The sequence below is a fragment of the Bidens hawaiensis genome, unplaced genomic scaffold (assembly GCF_021521415.1).
Source record: "Bidens hawaiensis isolate Kalapana, Puna unplaced genomic scaffold, B.hawaiensis_p1.1 tig00023057_1, whole genome shotgun sequence".
Lineage (NCBI taxonomy): Eukaryota > Viridiplantae > Streptophyta > Magnoliopsida > Asterales > Asteraceae > Bidens > Bidens hawaiensis.
The window spans coordinates 138,073-155,602 of NW_027493610.1; the positions used below are offsets into that span (position 1 = coordinate 138,073).

Here is a 17,530-nt window from a genome sequence, read left to right on the forward strand (position 1 = left end):
GAGTGATAATTTTATTTAACACGAAAAACAAAATACAACTCATAAAATATTATAACTACTGAAAATTACAACCAACACAATCAATAGCAAGGGTCTAAACTTGTTTTGTATTATCACACAACTAAAATACTCATTGAGCAACTTCAACCATCCCATATGCATGTGTATAACCGACACCGGTAAAATTAAGTTGCTTAAATACTATCTCTCTTGATAAGAAAAATCATATTTTTCTAGGTTTATTAAAATTAAACAGGGTACGGTTTCAAAAAAAATTCCAAAGCAACTCTAATATCATTGCAGGCATTTAAATGTCTGTTTTGTAAATTATTTTAGTAGTAAAAGAGTTGAAATACAACGATATGTGCTAAAACTTATCACATATCTCCTACAATGATAAAATTACTAGTAGCTAAGAAACCTTAACACGTCTACGAGTCTTTAAAAAACCAACCTTTTAGAGTTTTGAAACTTGTTTTTTGAAGTGGATGATTAGATCTTCAAAGATTTCTCTAATGGTATCTACACACGAGGCAACCTTTATCCAAGAAGTGCTAGTCAACAACACAAAAGCTTCAAGATCGAAGCTTGTTGAAAGTGAAACTGATATCATCCCACTTGGTTATGTCAGCTACAAATAAAGTGTTGAACACATTTTTCAGAGTTCAATATGTTGAATGGTGCAAATGAACTGATACCCAAGCCATATAAATGAAAAATAATATTTAAAAACATTTTTTTTCAACCGTGTTTTGACTCGAGCATAAGTTATCAGGTCTACCAAACACCAATATCCAAATTTAAGTTCTAATACAAAATTTCAACCATGTATTATTCGAACCCATAACCACCCTAAAACAAAACCTATAAAAAAAAAACCACTTACCACCATACCAAACATGGGCGGACCTTAGTGGGGGCGGGGAGGGGTTGTGGCCCTCTCTGGTTTTGGATTTAGAAATAGGATATATAGCCTATATCTTTGTAACTATGCTATGCTTTATATTTTTGTCCCTTCTATCTAAAAGTTCATATTCATTTATGTACAAAAACATGTTATTTTTTTAGGATTTATCTTCTCTATTTGATGAAAAAAAGTTAGTTTCTTTATAAGTATGAAGTTATGATTAATATTTTGTGTCTTTTTTTTATATATCGCGTGATGATTTCGATTTCAATTTCAATGAAGTAATAAATGGAATCCTGATTGATAATTACAAGTTACGACCTCGAAGAAACAGTAATCGAACCCAAAAGAGCCTTCCGTACGATTAACAGACAGTGTGTACAGTTCAACCTAGCCATGTACGGTGCTTTCCGGCGAAAAGTCGTCAGCTCTTCTTCTGCTTCGGTAATTTTGTTTAGCCTTTTGATTGTCTTCTCTTCATTTTGACCTAAATTTTGTCATATTTGTTATAGAGAATTTATTATAAGACCATCCGTTGCAAAATTATTTTTCTTCTTTGTTTTATGTATCGGCTGCCCTCAACAAATAGTTTTAGCCTGAGCTGCCCCTTAACTTTTCTTCTAAATCCGTCATTGAATTAATGGCAACCCGTGGGGTCCACCCACTAACAACCATTAAAACTTTTTTTTCTTTGTTGCCTTTACCATCATAACTAGCTAGGTGGTTCATAACACACTAGTTAATGGGTGGGCTAGTTAAAACGTCTCTGCCTACGTGGCAGCAACATGTCACTTTAACTAGCAACGGCTGGTTAACCACAGCACGTAGTCGAAGAGATGGATACACAGTTGATATATGTTACTTTGATTTGAACAGATTATAGGAAAATCATGGCGAAGAACTCGTCCTGTTGCGTCTACAGCTGCAGAAGGAGAGGTAGTGGTTACTTTATTTTCATAAGTGTTATACTTATTTTATTATGTTTCCGGAACATATAAATGATGCTTTAGGAGTCTATTTCGATGCAAGTTGGTTTAAGTTTGTTAATTTGGTAAACTCCAATACGTTTTTTGGACTGTGGTGTTTATGTTTCAGAATACATTATCATAATTTGTTGATTTATTAGTTTATGTTGTTAGCTCATTAAACTAGAGTACTTTTGAATGTGGTATTTATGTTGATATATATGTTAATCTTAATTTCTAGGTTTATGATCTACTTGTCTGTTATGTTAACTGAGTAAACTCCGTTGCTTTTATACTTACTATGTGTTAATCTTGCCAAAATCATTCTTTTTATGCTCTTGGAATGAGACCTATAGTTTTTAAAGTCCCTCGCTTCTTGTGCCTAGGCCCATTTTATAGGCAAGGCCAAATTTATGCGCTTCTAGTTCCTAGGTCCTTGCTTCTTGAAGTTGGCGACACCTCTATTGGTATTGATGACAGGTCAAGAACAATGATCATTTGAACTTTTATTTATTACTTTTCGAACATTTGGTTTTCATGTTTTGAACATTTTGGTATTTAAACTTTTGGTACTATACTTGAACATTTTGTTATTCATGTTTTGGAATTATATTTGAATCTTGCATCTTTTGAAACTTTTAATACTAAGCAGATGATATTAAATGGTATATAATAGCCTTTGTTTATTTTGTATGATGAGAACACACACGATAAAAGTTGTTTCAAGATCTTATTTCTTGATATATTATATGGCTACAAGCATGTATAAAATGCCCAGTAAACTTTCTGTATTGGGGCTGATTGGGCTAAATCTTTTTGCCATGAGTAATGAACTTTTTCTAGAAGTTTAAAACTTTCATTCTGTTAATTTACAATTTGAGTGCATTGTCTTCTAGTTACACTGTATACACCATGCATGTTATGTTGTACATGCCATTTTTCTTGGAATAACTATTTTAACATGTGTATAGGTATTACTCCATACACGAATCATTGGCAATGCTCGAAGTATATGCCATATTATCCAACGTGGTAAGTATCCGCCGAAAATTTTGTTTGTACTTGCAGAAAAGCTATGTTTTAGTGTATTTGTTTACTTATATGAGACTTTGATTCTTTGTTTGTTTATTACCGTGACAGGTCCTGCAGTTAATCTAAGGCCATTAAGGTTAATGCATATTTCATCTTTTTAACATCTGTTAAAGAGTATAAATAATACATATTGTTGATGATATTATGGATGTGTGCTAGTGTGATTTTTCTAACTAGTTCTCTTTTCTTCGCAGGGAAGTTATGATTAGTCTTCAGCCATGTGCCAGCATGCAACTGCAAAACAGAATGTTCTCCTCTGACGGTGGTATGATATTCATATAATTCTTTTGCTTACATTTCGTTTGCTCGTACGTTAATATATGGATATATGCAATCATGTATCTCTGAAATGTTAGCACCAATACATGCCAACTTTTGTCCTGGAAGTGTTGCATCATATCTGTATTCCAATGTCTACCACTTAGGCCTGTAAACGAACAGAACGGACATGCTCTGTTCGTGATCGTTCGTTTAACTTTAACTGGACAAATGATCAAACAAGATAAATTTAATATACAGGGTTTCCTGGTTAGTGTTTAGCGGTATAAACAAACGGTTCACGAACGTAAATGAACGAACATAGCTGAGTTAAAACCAATTAAAAGTTAATGTAATTAACAATGTGTTGGGCCTAAAAAGTTCTTAAAACTAAATTAAGTTCTAATGGACCTAGAAAATTAAATACATATTAAGGAGTGTAAACGAACGGACATAAGTCACATAACATGAACTTAAGGACATAAAGGAATGTACATATACGAACTAAAATGAACAAACGAGACATGCGTTCATGACTTCATGTTTGCTTAACTAAATGAACAAAATCTTTTGTTCATGTTCCTTGGTTTATTAAATAAACGAAACAAACTTCCCTCACAGTTTACTGAAACGTTGGTTCGTTTACAAGCGTAACTGCTACTTGTTCACTTCTATATATCTACATTCCTGCCTATTTCATGTTGATTGTAAATTTTAATTATTTGAAGTTTCATATGGCATACTTTTTTCAAGGTGATCTGGTTGATGCTGTTGTTCCTTTTATGGGTGAATCAGTAAGTGACGGCACACTGGCAACTTTCCTAAAAAGTATGTTCCTCTGTTCTCTTAGAACATTTACAATATTTATTAGAGAAAATTACGCAAGAGGTTCTTGTTGTTTGACCATTTTACATGTTTGGTCCATAGTTATCAAAAGCGCTCGCCTGGTGCGCTTAGGCGCAATTTTCAGGCGAGACGTACCTATACCGCCTTGCACGTCAAAGGCTCTCTTCTGGTAATTTTACCGGCCAGAAATGACTTTCCGGTGACTTTTCCGGCCAGATTTCTGCCCGTTTCCGGCGAAGTTTTGCATACTACTGCCAAATTTTATTTGGGACAGACTGTGGTTGCATCACCGGAGAGCAGAAGTTGAAGAGAAGAGAAAGAAGAAGATGAGAACGAAAAACAAAACTTTGGCTTAAAAGCTTACCCTTAATAGTGTATTGCAGAAAAGCTGCAGAAAAGACTGTTTCAGTAGTTAAGAAAATCCATTTTTCTTTCAAAATATTTTAAACTATTATTGCAAGTACACAATTATATGTACTATTTCCTTTTACACAGATTATCTTAAAAGATTTAATTTTATTTTTAAACTAGGTAGATGTTTTAATATCTAACTACATTAATATTAATTTTATATACTTACAAGATATATGTATAATTTTTTTCAATGCATACTTTACTTTATTTTATTTTTCATTTAAGCACGCCTTTTTTGTCTCAGGCCCTCAACCTTAGAGACAAAAAGTTTAAAGATTAGCCGATCTAAGACGGAGTACCTACACTGTGATTTTGGTGGGATAAACGACAATGAAGACGCACAGATCACAATTGAAGGGCAGGTGGTCCCGCAGGTAACGAAGTTCAAGTATTTAGGATCATTTGTACAGAGCGATGGGGAATTAGACAGTGATGTGACCCACCGAGTTCAGGTAGGATGGTGTAGATGGAAAGCAGCCACAGGTATATTGTGCGACAAGAGTTTCCCGACTAAACTAAAGGGAAAATTCTATAGGTTGGCAGTTAGACCTGCAATGCTATATGGAACAGATTGTTGGGCCATCAAGAAGGCACAAGTGCGGAAGATGGAGGTAGCAGAAATGAGAATGCTACGTTGGATGTGTAGGCACACAAGGCTAGACCGAATAAGAAACGTTGTGTTTCGCGAGAGATTAGGGGTGACGAACATAGCAGACAAGATAAGAGAGTGGAGATTGAGATGGTTTGGACATGTAAAGAGAAGACAGACGACGAATCCTGTTAGATCCGTAGAAAACATTACTATAGAGGGGAGGAGGGGTAGAGGACGACCGAAATTGACTTGGGATGAGAGGATTAGGCATGATTTGATAGACCTAAACCTCTCCGAGGACATGGTTGAGGATAGGAATTCGTGGAGAAGTAGAATTAAAGTTAAGGATTTTTAGAGAGAATTCAATACCTTAGGGCTTAGACTTAACTTATTTATGTCACATACCATAATGGTATTCCCCTTACATATATTATTATTATTATTATTATAATTATTATTAGCTTTTATATAGCTGTTAAACTGTGATCTTATTATTAATATTATTATAATTAGTAGTAGTTTTTATATAACTGTTAAACTTTGATTTCCTTTATTTTGCTTCATACACATGTACTTAGAGCCGAGTGTCTCTCTGGAAGCCACCTCTTTATTCCTTTGGATAGAGGTACGGTGTGCCTACATCCCACCCTCCCCAGACCCTACTTATAGCTTTGCTGTCGGTGGGATTTTACTGGGCATGATTGATTGATTGATTTTTTGTCTCAGGCCCTCGCTTTTTTTGCGCCTTGCGCCTAGGGCCCAGGTGAGGCCTATGCGCCTTGAGTGCGCCTAGCGTCTTTTTTAACTATGGTTTGGTCTCTAGATTTTAGAATTGCATGCTTAATTCAAAAATTGTGAGAGACTTGCACGTTATTCCCCAATGTTTCCCAGTTAGTTTTTAATGGAAAAGTGATATCATGTGCTATTTATGCAAGGTTGCGTCTTTTCACCCTCACACAGTCACATGAATGGCACATGAGTCATGGCATCACTTTTCTGTTAAAAACTAACTGGGATTAACAATGGGTACTAAACGTGCAACTCTCACAAATGTTTTTGTAGTTTTTAAATTCTGTGGATCAAATTTACACATTGATCAGACCTCATTGACCATCTGTGCCATTTTCTCTATTTATTATTAGCGTGCCATCTTTCTGTTTTTAATTGCTCTTTTTTGAGCAGAACCTGGTGACAGGGTAGAAATTGATGAACCAATTGCACAAGTTGAAACCGACAAGGTATTTTCTATGCAATTATCTTGTAAGGTGTAACAATTGCTTTTTAGATTTTACACCGCGTTGTTTATGTTGCAGGTGACAATTGATGTTGCTAGTCCCGAAGCGGGTATAACCCAAGAGGTAAGAATATAAAATTGTAAGATATTGTATAACTGTTGCTAAATTAGTTCAAATAAATAATGTTATAAAATATTTGTAGTTTGTAGCGAAAGAGGGGGATACTGTTGAACCAGGAACAAAAGTTGCTATCATTTCAAAGTCAGCAGAGGGTGCAGCTGCTGCTCCATCTAAGCCCGCAACTTCAGAGGCAGCTTCTCCGCCACCTCCTGCTGCTGACGTGGCAGAGAAGCCAAAGCAAAAGGTTGAAACTGCCCCTGTTATTGAGAAGCCTAAACCAGCTTCTCCACCTCCTCCTAAAACTTCTGCTTCAGAACCTCAGCTTCCTCCTAAAGAATGAGAAAGACGTGTGAGTGTCATATCTATATCTATACTATATATAATGTATTGAGACAAGGAGAAATTAAGACACTTGATTTTAAGGGTTTTACCTAATTTAATGCATAAGGTACATGCAAAAAAAAATAAACTTGTCTTTTAAACACAATTCACACGTGAATTCTCAACTTTGCAAAAAATGTTTACAATTTTCACCCTCAATTTTAACCAATTTTTGTTAAAATAAATAATATTTACAAGTTTACCCCCTCATCTTTATCCATATATTTTTAATTCGAATTTTAAGTCAACTTTCCCCCCAAGATTTTTAAACGGACATAACTTTTTCATACATAAATATTTTTATAAAAAAATTGCACCATAAAAACGAGCATTTTATTCTCTTTAATTTGTGTATGGTATTGCTATAGTTTTTCAACTAAAAAATTAATATGTTACGTATGGGTATTCATGGTCGGTTTTGACGGTTTTTATATTAAACCCGTGAGCCCAACCGTTAGTAACAATTTTTTGTCAACAAAACCAAATCTGAACCGTTGAAAATTGAAACCGAAACATTACTAACAGTCTGGTTCCGGTTTGGTTTAATATATTTTCAATGTTTTATACTGAACCGTGAACACCCATAATTGTTACGTGATTACCAGGGTCTGTGTTCAAATACCCGCTGCTTGTGCAGGCACCTATCTAGTTTTATGATAATGCTTTAGCTACATTAACGCTACATCTTAGATTTAATTAGGCACTGAACCGTTTGGTGGGAAGTTCGTTTATTTAGTTTAGTTAAACGAACTAACATGAACACATGCCACATTTTTTCATTTATGTTCGTTCATTTAAGTTTGTTTATGTTCGTTCATTTATGTTTTTAGGTTTTTGTTTACTTTTGCTATATAATTTTTTAGGCCATTACTATTTAGTCTAGTTTTATGGAAACGAAGTATCACTCAATACAATTTAGTTTAGTTTTATTAAGTTTTTAGCCCCAACAGATTGATGTCCAATTTTTTCAATTGATGTTCACTCAATTATGCTCGTTTATCTTGTTCATCTATGTTCAGTTTTGTTCATTCAGTTTATGATCATTTGTGTTCGTTTACATTAGTGAACCATTCGTTTATACTATTATTGAACGAACATAAACAGACAAACACATTTATTTTCTTAATGAACGAAGCCATGAACACGAACAAGAAAACATGTTGGCTTAGTTGTTCATGTTCTATCGTTTGTTCAGTTTAAGTTAAACGAATGAACACGTGTATGCTTTGTTTTTGTTTGTTCGGCCCATTTACAGACCGTATCAATTTTCTATATGGTTAATGTGATTGTAATATCTGTTATCAAATTTAATCTTTTCTTTGTGGACTTTATTTCGTCACAACTTTTATTTTATTTATATTTTTTTCTCATGTCTCAACTATATTGTTTGAAGTTATGCTTGTTGTGTTACTGATGCAGGTGCCTATGACCCGTTTAAGAAAGCGAGTTGCCACACGTCTGAAAGATTCTCAGAACACATTTGCTTTGTTGACAACGTTTAATGAAGTTGATATGTAAGTTCTCTGGATCAATTTTAATTTCTAAACTAATAATATATAGTTTATTGCAACTATTGATTGCTGTCTAGCAATGAGATCCCAATACAACTAATTATGTGTTAAAAAAATCATTTATTCTAGGACTAATTTAATGAAACTTCGTTCTGAGTATAAAGACGCCTTTTTAGAGAAACATGGAGTCAAGTTGGGTCTGATGTCTGGTTTTGTTAAGGTACTTTTCACCTTTCTATGTTAAAGCTTTTTGGTATCTGATGTTTTCAATGTAATTAAGGTTTTTTTATTAAAATTCAGGCTGCTGTAAGTGGACTCCAAAATCAGCCAATAGTAAATGCAGTTATTGATGGAGATAATATTATTTACAGAGATTATGTTGATATCAGTATAGCTGTTGGTACTCCAAAGGTAAATTGCAATATTATGTATGTCAAATTGACTTAATAGGACTTTTACAGTATGTTGATAAGATTAACTGAGGTTATGTTTTCTATTGTTTAGGGGCTCATTGTGCTAGTTATTCGTAATGCTGACAAGATGAACTTTGCTGAAATAGAGGAGATAAATACTCTTGCTAAGAAGGTGAATAATGGAACCATTTCTATTGATGAGATGGCTGGAGGCTCATTTACTATATCTAATGGCGGTGTGTATGGAAGCCTTTTAAGAACTCTCATCATGTTCTGTTGCTCTATCTTCATCTATTCTTGAAATAACCTGTCCGCCTCCATCTGGTTTTCTTGCATATGGATCAGGTTTAGTAACTGGAACATCTGGTGTTGAACTGATATATTATAGAAGTTTGGATGAACAAGCTACATCAGTCCCTGAGGTCTGTTAAATGACATAAACGAGCAGTCAGGCCTTTGCATTTGCTGAACTGGAAGTGTTGGACTAGTCGGTGCCAACACTTGTTGCTGTGGAGGAGGCATCGGTGACAATACAGGTCGAGGAATAGATGGAACCTCAAATCTGTTGACGATGTCGTCATAACTGAAATCACCGGTGAGCTTGGAGTAGTAGGAATCACCTGAGTAGGTGGAGTAGATACATTAACAGGAATTGAAGGACTATCCTGTATTTCCACACCCGAACCACGACGGATTCGTTGTTTCTTCGGTTTCTGTACTGCAATCGCCTTCCCCTTACGTTTACAAGCTGCTACAGCAGCATCAACTGCTGAACCCCACCTTCACCACCATCACCTTCACGTTCCGAATCCGAGTCGTCATGGATCCAACGGTCATTAGGTGGAGCAATATAATCTACACGAGCTGGGTAACCAATCAACTCTTGTAACGTGGTTTGGTCTGTGATGTCTGACCTCTGTAGGTTCTGATTCTCCTCATCGTATCTACGTTCATGTGTTCCAGAACCATCAAATTGTCTTCAACTTCTGGGTCTTTCAACAGATTAGGCTCTAAGCGGTTAATAATTAGCTGGAAGAATCTTAGGTACATCAGAAACTTGTTCTTTCGCGTCGTGCAGTTCTCTTTTAGATGGTAGAAGACCATCTCTGAAAAATTGAACGGCTTGTTGAAAGTAAGAGCAACAAACGCCGATTGGAGAATCACCCAGCTCATCGTAACCTCCTTTTCTCCCCCCAAGGCAGTGTATCAAAACGTGCAACAGATACTTGTACAGTTCACATAAATATGCCTTGCTATACATAGACTTCGACAAGTCCCCCTTATACTTTAACCTACCAAACAATGCCCGAATAAACTCCCGATCAAACTCATACTTATCATCCACTGTATCCTCAAACCTCAAAACCGTATGTACATCGGAATATCCAGCGCGATCTTCTTTTCTTGAACCTCCACCACAATATAATTCTCTTTAGCCAAATATCTAGTTACATCCCAAAATGGTCTAATTATGCTCTGGCGAACATATACGTCAGTAGATATGGCAACATAGATCATGGAGCGCTTCAAGAAACCGATCATGTCTCCGGACATTGCTCTTCGAAGAAATCATCTTCCAAGAACGCACAAATGTTGTGCTTCTTGTCCCAGTCAAGTAACGGTAATTCCTCAGCTTCTGGTTCAGCGCCTGGTTGAGCACTTGGATTAAAAGCAGGTGCAACTTGAGATTGTTCGGCTATCGGAGCTTGTTGATTAAGCCGTTGTTCTTGCTCGCCTTCGGGAATATTTTCCTTAATATGTTCTGCCATTTCTGTAAAAACGAATATGTTAATATTTGAAATTTTTACATTAAAACAATTTTTTCCCTCATTCATCAAATAATAATATCTAATGAGTGAAAAATCTCACATTCGTTAAGAATATTTAATGAATAGACTCTTTTGTTAAAACATTAACGAATGGCTACATTCGTTTAAGTCTTATCCTTCATTCATTATCATAAACAACAAATGGGGTCATTTTTGTTCGTTAACAACCAATAAACGAATGGGAACTTCATTCGTTATATGACTAGCGAATGTCTTGAAACAAATTTGAGATGTGGACTCAATAAAGTCAAGGTCAAAATTACAAAGAACTTCAGAAGTCAAAACGTCTATATGAAATCTGGAAATCAACCAAACATCCATTATATACTTTAAAATTTGGTTGATTATCATTGATAACACATCGTCAATACACTAAACACACTTAATTTGATTTTAGACTCATGATTATAGGTCTATTAATTCAATATTAGGTTGGATATTGTGCTCATAATTATAGGCAATCGGTGATAAAACGGGTCAGTGGATACTTCTTTTTGAATCTCAGTCCAAATAAGAGAGCAAGGACGTGAAATGGCCAGCAAACAAAATATTCAGGTTTACGTGAAAGAGCATCGGCGCCATGGTTCGTAACACCCTTTTGTACTCGATCCGATAATCGGAGCCCAACAGCTTGGGTAACCATCTCGATTGTGCCGGAGTCGAAATACGTTCTAACAAATACTTTAGGCTCATGTGATCGGTTTCAACCACAAATGGGGGCGACCCAATAGGTAATGCCGCCATTATCGGACCGCCTTCACAACGGAAAGCATTTCCTTCTCGTATGTGGACCAAGCTAACATAGTACCTTTCAATGGAGTACTAAAATATGCAAATGGTTGCCCTTTCTGAGTGAACACGGCCCTGATACCTAACCCACTAGCGTCGCACCCGATAGTGAATGGTTATGACCAATCAGCCAACCCCAAGGTAGGTGTCATAGTTAAAGCTAGCTTAAGTTTTTGAAAAGCAGCTTCATTAGAATTGCCCCAATCCCAAAAAACCCCGCACCCTTTAGCGGTTGTGGGAGTTGGCCATGATACAACAGCCGGAACTTTAGCCAGTTCGACCGCTACCCCGTCACAAGAAATAACATGCCCTAAATAGTTAACTTGTGGAACACCAAAACAACACTTGCTAGCCTTTGCAAAAAGGTTGTTAGCTTTCAAGATTCCCGAAGCCATCTGTAAATGATTGACATGATCATCAAGAGATTTAGAGTAAATCAATATATCATCAAAGAAAACTAAAATAAACTTACGAAGATGCGGCCTAAAAAGATCATTCATGAGACATTGGAAAGTGGCGGGAGCGTTCGTGAGTCCAAATGGCATTACCACGAATTCATAGTGTCCCTCATGCGTTCGGAAGGCCGTTTTATGGATATCTTCGTCATGTACCTGGATTTGGTGGTAGCCTGAACAGAAATCAAGTTTTCGGAAAACCTTAGCACCCTGCAACTCATCGAGAAGTTCATCAATCATAGGAATGGGATATTTATCCTTAACCGTGATGTCATTTTACGCTCTATAATCGACACAAAATCGCCACGTACCATCGCTTCTTTTAACAAGTAAAACGAGTGAAGAGAAAGAACTATGAATACCTTCTTTATATACGCAACCAATGACCATAATGCTAGCCCGGTTGATACATTAAACAAAGCAACAACTGTTTTAAAAAAGACGACTTGGATGTTGATGTGGCTGCCACATATACATAGATGCTAACATAGTAAACCTTGTAAGGTTATTGTGTAGCAGAAGACACAACAAAATAACAATTATTAGCAAATAATGATACTTGTTCTCAAAAGTCTATTTTTACTTTTATATTGTACATATTTAGCAAACATACAATGTATCTATTTATATCAATCATTTAAAATATAGGTAGAGAGATCATTATGACTGTAAAATAAATAAATAAATAAAAATAATGAAAATAACCTCTTTCTTTTAGCCCAACTGAATGCTTTAGACTTATCAGCCAATTGAAATCATTACAAAGAGTCAAGAAATTTTTTTTACAATGTTTGGGAATTTTTGGGTCGCACTCAGTTGGCCGTTGAAATTTATATTTTCTTTTCGGTCCGATTCAGTTGTTCCGGTCGAGTTAAATCGGATCGGGTCATATGCCAAAAAAAAAAACAACACAAAATATCATATAACTTTACAGAAATATGTGAAATGCCATTAAAAATGCATAACTAAAATACAATATAATTAAAAATTCTTTACGAGTTTTCATTTTTGGAAATTAACCATATTATCATATAGTTTGACATTAATAAACATGTTTTTTTAATGAAACAACTACAACTATTATATACATTTTCATTACATATATGAGTACGAGCAAAAAAATGTTTTAGAGTTAAATGTCTAAAGCTAAATATTAAACAAACACAGCCAGCATTTCTCCATCACTTTCTTAATTTGATAATTAATATTTTTTTTATGGGTGTTGGAAGTCTTAACACTATATGCATATTTAATAATTTTTTAATTCGGGTCGGACGACATAATCATCTATTCATATTGCTTTTATTTCTCTATCTATATACAAAATATTAAAAGAAATTATTAAAAATTAATAAATTATCTACTAAATAAAATAATAAATAGTAAAGAAATAATTTAAATACAACTAAGAAAAAACAGAAAGTTTGTTTCTATCTCAACTAATTAATATATAAGAAATTATTAAATAATAAATAATATTGATGATATGTATTGTCTTTCACATCTCTGATATTTACTTTTTCACTGTGTCTACTTTTGTATATATTTAAATACTAGGTTATTGACCCGTGTGCTACATGGGTGGGAAAAAATCGTCAACTAAACACATGCATAATTTAAAACGATAAAATCGTTTTTCTTTTTAAATTTGTTTGTTGATTCAGGAACATGATATAATTGCAAGTTTTATTCTAAATGAAACATGATATTCAAATACATATACTTTAAATAATAACATTACATAGTAGAATATTTGCAAACATAATTCATAAACTACTAAGTATTACCTTATAAACCATGTTTATTGTTTTGCTTGTAAGTTTACCTTGATTATCTAAAATAAGCATTTTATGACCATCTCTGCTCTTCATTCTTGATAAAACTACATATAACCACGTGAAAAAACAGGGTCTTTGAAGCATATACCAAGAAAGAACAAAGTGATAATGTCTTCAAACACAGTGTAAGGGCACACCTCTTTATCATTAAACACCTTTTTGGCCCGAGACTTCAGCATACACTTAACAAATATCAAGAAGATTTATGTAGAAGTTTCCTCTTCTTGTCTGTTTATTAAGATTCAAACGGGTAGTCCAGAAGTTGTTAAACTAATTATATTTGAAATCACATGTCTGTCTAATTATATTGAAAGTGTTGGTTCATCTACTTGGAGTTAACTACAGTAACTGCAAGAACATCGAGTGACTATGTAGCCATTAGTCTCTTTGTGATGTAGGTTAATGACTTTATCAAATCTTCGTTCAGTAACAAAGTTTGTTGGGAGTGCATATTATCATAATCTGAATCGAGCTTCCTTTGCCAGCCCTGCACCACCAAAATCATCAACAATGTTCACCCAGCTTTGAAATTCCAAATTATTGCATAAAATTTTTTTTTTGGGGGGGGGGGGGTGTTAATAAAAATACCTAGAAAATGAAAGTGGTGACCATGACAGTGAATACATTTCCATCCACAATGACCCGATGTCGTCTCGCTTGCTCTAACAATTGATGCAAACTCATAGCATCCGCAAGGTGAACAATCTCTCCTTCTGGTGTAGCCCCTAAATGTCAAATGATTCAATCACTTCCTATCAACAAAAAATCCAAAATTAGCAGCATTCACGGTCTACTAAAACAAACAAAAAAGTGCGAAATTAATAACATACGTACTTTTTAGAAAGTATACCATGTTTAGTCTCACTAAATACAATATTGCGACAATAAAATGTAAATAGTCTAGTAAAAGATTAAGAGCTTGTATGCATTTAATCTTTTTTGCTAGTGATTCCAGCCAAATTTCCTGTCCAAATGACCCTTTTCGTTAAGTAATAATAAAAGAAGACCGGTTTTTAGGTGAAGCACCGAGAATCAAAAGTATCGACATGTTTGGCCACTTTCTTCTTAGCTATACTTGTTTGAGGCCATTTCCTTCTTAGCTCTGTACTTGTTTGACCCACTAGGGTCTGGAGATAAACGCAACCCAAAGCTATTGATATTTAGTTAATCCGGTCTAAATTGACACCTTAGAAAAAAAAAAAGATATAACCTAATACGAATTTGAGACATGGTTTATCTGTTTTATTGATATAAATTGAAATGAGAAAGTTTAAAGTTCTAACCTTTAAAGCATGGTATTTTAAGGGCATCTGGGCCCTTTAACAGAGCTATCTTTGGTTGCTCCATGGACCTGCTTGTAAGACAATATGAATGTTTAATTAAAACCTTTTCTTTTTTAGTAAAATTTTAATATAGTGAAATGATCTTTAAAAATGAAGAACTTACAAATGTTTGGTGACCACGGATGATGCATAGACGATACTTAACAACATGATGGATGATAACAAAGTAGAGAGAATAAATGATTTTTGTAATACAATCATTATATACATGAACTGTAGATGGGTTAATATTGAAATTTAAATTTATAATCTTACAATTAATAAGGACTTCTATTTTTATTAAAAATTTGAAATATTAAACTTTCTAAACGTAAATTTTCATAAATGTAGTCGTAATGATGGAATGTTTGAACATAGTAAATAATTCATATTTAACTTAATTTTGGAAGTTTTCAAATCTAATATTGTAAAGTTTAAATTTAAAATGTAATGAATTGAAAGTTTGACCATTAATTACTAATAAAGACGAGTTTAAATTAATTTAGAAAGTTGTAACATCTTAAATTAAAAAAAACGTAAATCGATCTTATTATAATTGTAAATTGTTGTAATGTTATTAGTTATGGAATGTTTGACTAAATTGTTATTAACTTTTAATAATTAAATTTGGAAAGGTGTATACTGTGAATAGAAATAATATTTTTTGTTTATAATCATGGTAAATGAAAAATATATACAGTATAAACGGCATTAGTAATTTTACGTACTAAAATCCGATATGCGTGTTATTAGATATTTTGTGCCGCGCGTCCTGACTTCTGACCGTTTGCTATCAAATATTTGTTGCATAAGTAAAAGGCACTTACCTAGATCATTTTTCTCAACATAAAATATAAGCAATGTTAGAAAAAACATGAATTCTAAATCTATAAATTTAACCAATTGTATTAAGCTAAGTAATTTCAATATAAAATAAGCAATGCTAGAAAAAACATGAATTCTAAATGCATATCATAAATACTTTTTTGCAAAGAAAAAACTTAGCCAAATTTATTAGGAGCTTAAACGTCATCCAATCTTGAATGTTAAATTTTATTTTTCATTTATTAAATTAGGAGAAAATTGTAAGAATGCATTCTTATTTATGGAAATTACTAAGATAATCCAATAGGAATATAGGAATGTAGTAAAATGAATTGTTATAATAGATATATAGATTAATTTCAACTTTAAAGTGTTAAGCATCTTCTTCATCCTTTAACCTACAATCAGCTCCAGCCTCTTCCTCATGAACCGGAAAATTTTCCAGCGAGCCCAAGTCCAATCTTTTCTTTCATCTTACATTCTGACTAGTTTCACAGGGGTCGATGTTAAAATTTTACAGGGATCGGTCAGAATTTTAACAGATATATAATACAAAAAAAATTCACATGGGTCGGCCGACCCCTACGCCATAAAGATACGTCTGCCACTATAAACAATTGAAGCTCATGTTCTGTATCCATAAACTTCATATATAACATTTAACTTAAAGGCATTTACATATATCCCCTAGTTTACTTATTATATATATCCCTAACTCTTAAAAGTCAATTACATTTTTCTCCTCCCTAAATCACATATATTATATATTTATCTGTTTAATTAAAATTGACTTATTAAATGACTGTTTTTCCATTAATGAACTAATCAAAATTTATATATTGCGCCCCTTCTAAATAGCAACAATTACATATATCGCCAGTTTAAACCCAAACCGCGTCGATGTTAAGATGAATATATCGAAGCTAATCAATTCAAGATTTCGGGGTCGATACGGTACCGTACCGGTATTTTAGCAAATTTTTGTCTTTGGTACCGGTACCGAACTGTTACCGTACCGGGTATTTTTTTGTACCGGTATCCATTTTGGGGATTTCAGTATTGGTATTTTTGGTACTGGTACCGAGCTCATCTCTACTCGTGTATGCATACGCTAATGCGATTGAAGTTTATTTAGATGTAATAAAGAGCATTGATTAATGTTCATCCGATAGATAAAAAAATAGTGCAGGAACCTTCGATTTATAAGAACATTAATTGATTAATGTTCATCCAACATGGACTATTAAGTATTTTTTACTAATTCAGAAGACTAGTCCTAACAACCCTATTTAAACCACGCAAGGACTTGTAAATCCTATTGAAAACATTCATAAAAAACACCCAAAATAATCCTCACAAAGATAACAGGTTTGTTTCATAAAACACTAGTTTGAAATATAAAAGGAAACTTAGCTCCCAAAGTAAACATTTGAAAAGCCAAACCCACGTCGTAAAATCTACGCAGATAAGAAACCCGTTGGCTATATAACGGTAACCCCTGCACACTCTCCTCCTTCATTCAACATCATAATAATAGCCCAGCATTGTCGTAGTAAATCTTACGCATTACATCAATCCACCGATTTCCATAACAGGTTTGTTTCATACCCTAGTGTTTATATTCTTTAATATACATATATATGTCATCATCGTCTGGTTTGTGTTGATTGTTGAATAAGGCTAGGGTTAGCAAGGTTTATAAACTACTATACATTCACCGGTGTCTGTTTTATGCAGA

The 17,530-nt window shown here is 34.0% G+C and overlaps 1 pseudogene; it reads left to right on the forward strand.

The window, feature by feature from the left end:
• The first annotated feature begins 1,303 nt into the window (after positions 1–1,303).
• On the forward strand, positions 1,304–9,035 carry LOC143566868 (dihydrolipoyllysine-residue succinyltransferase component of 2-oxoglutarate dehydrogenase complex 1, mitochondrial-like; annotated as a pseudogene).
• The last annotated feature ends 8,495 nt before the right edge of the window (positions 9,036–17,530 follow it).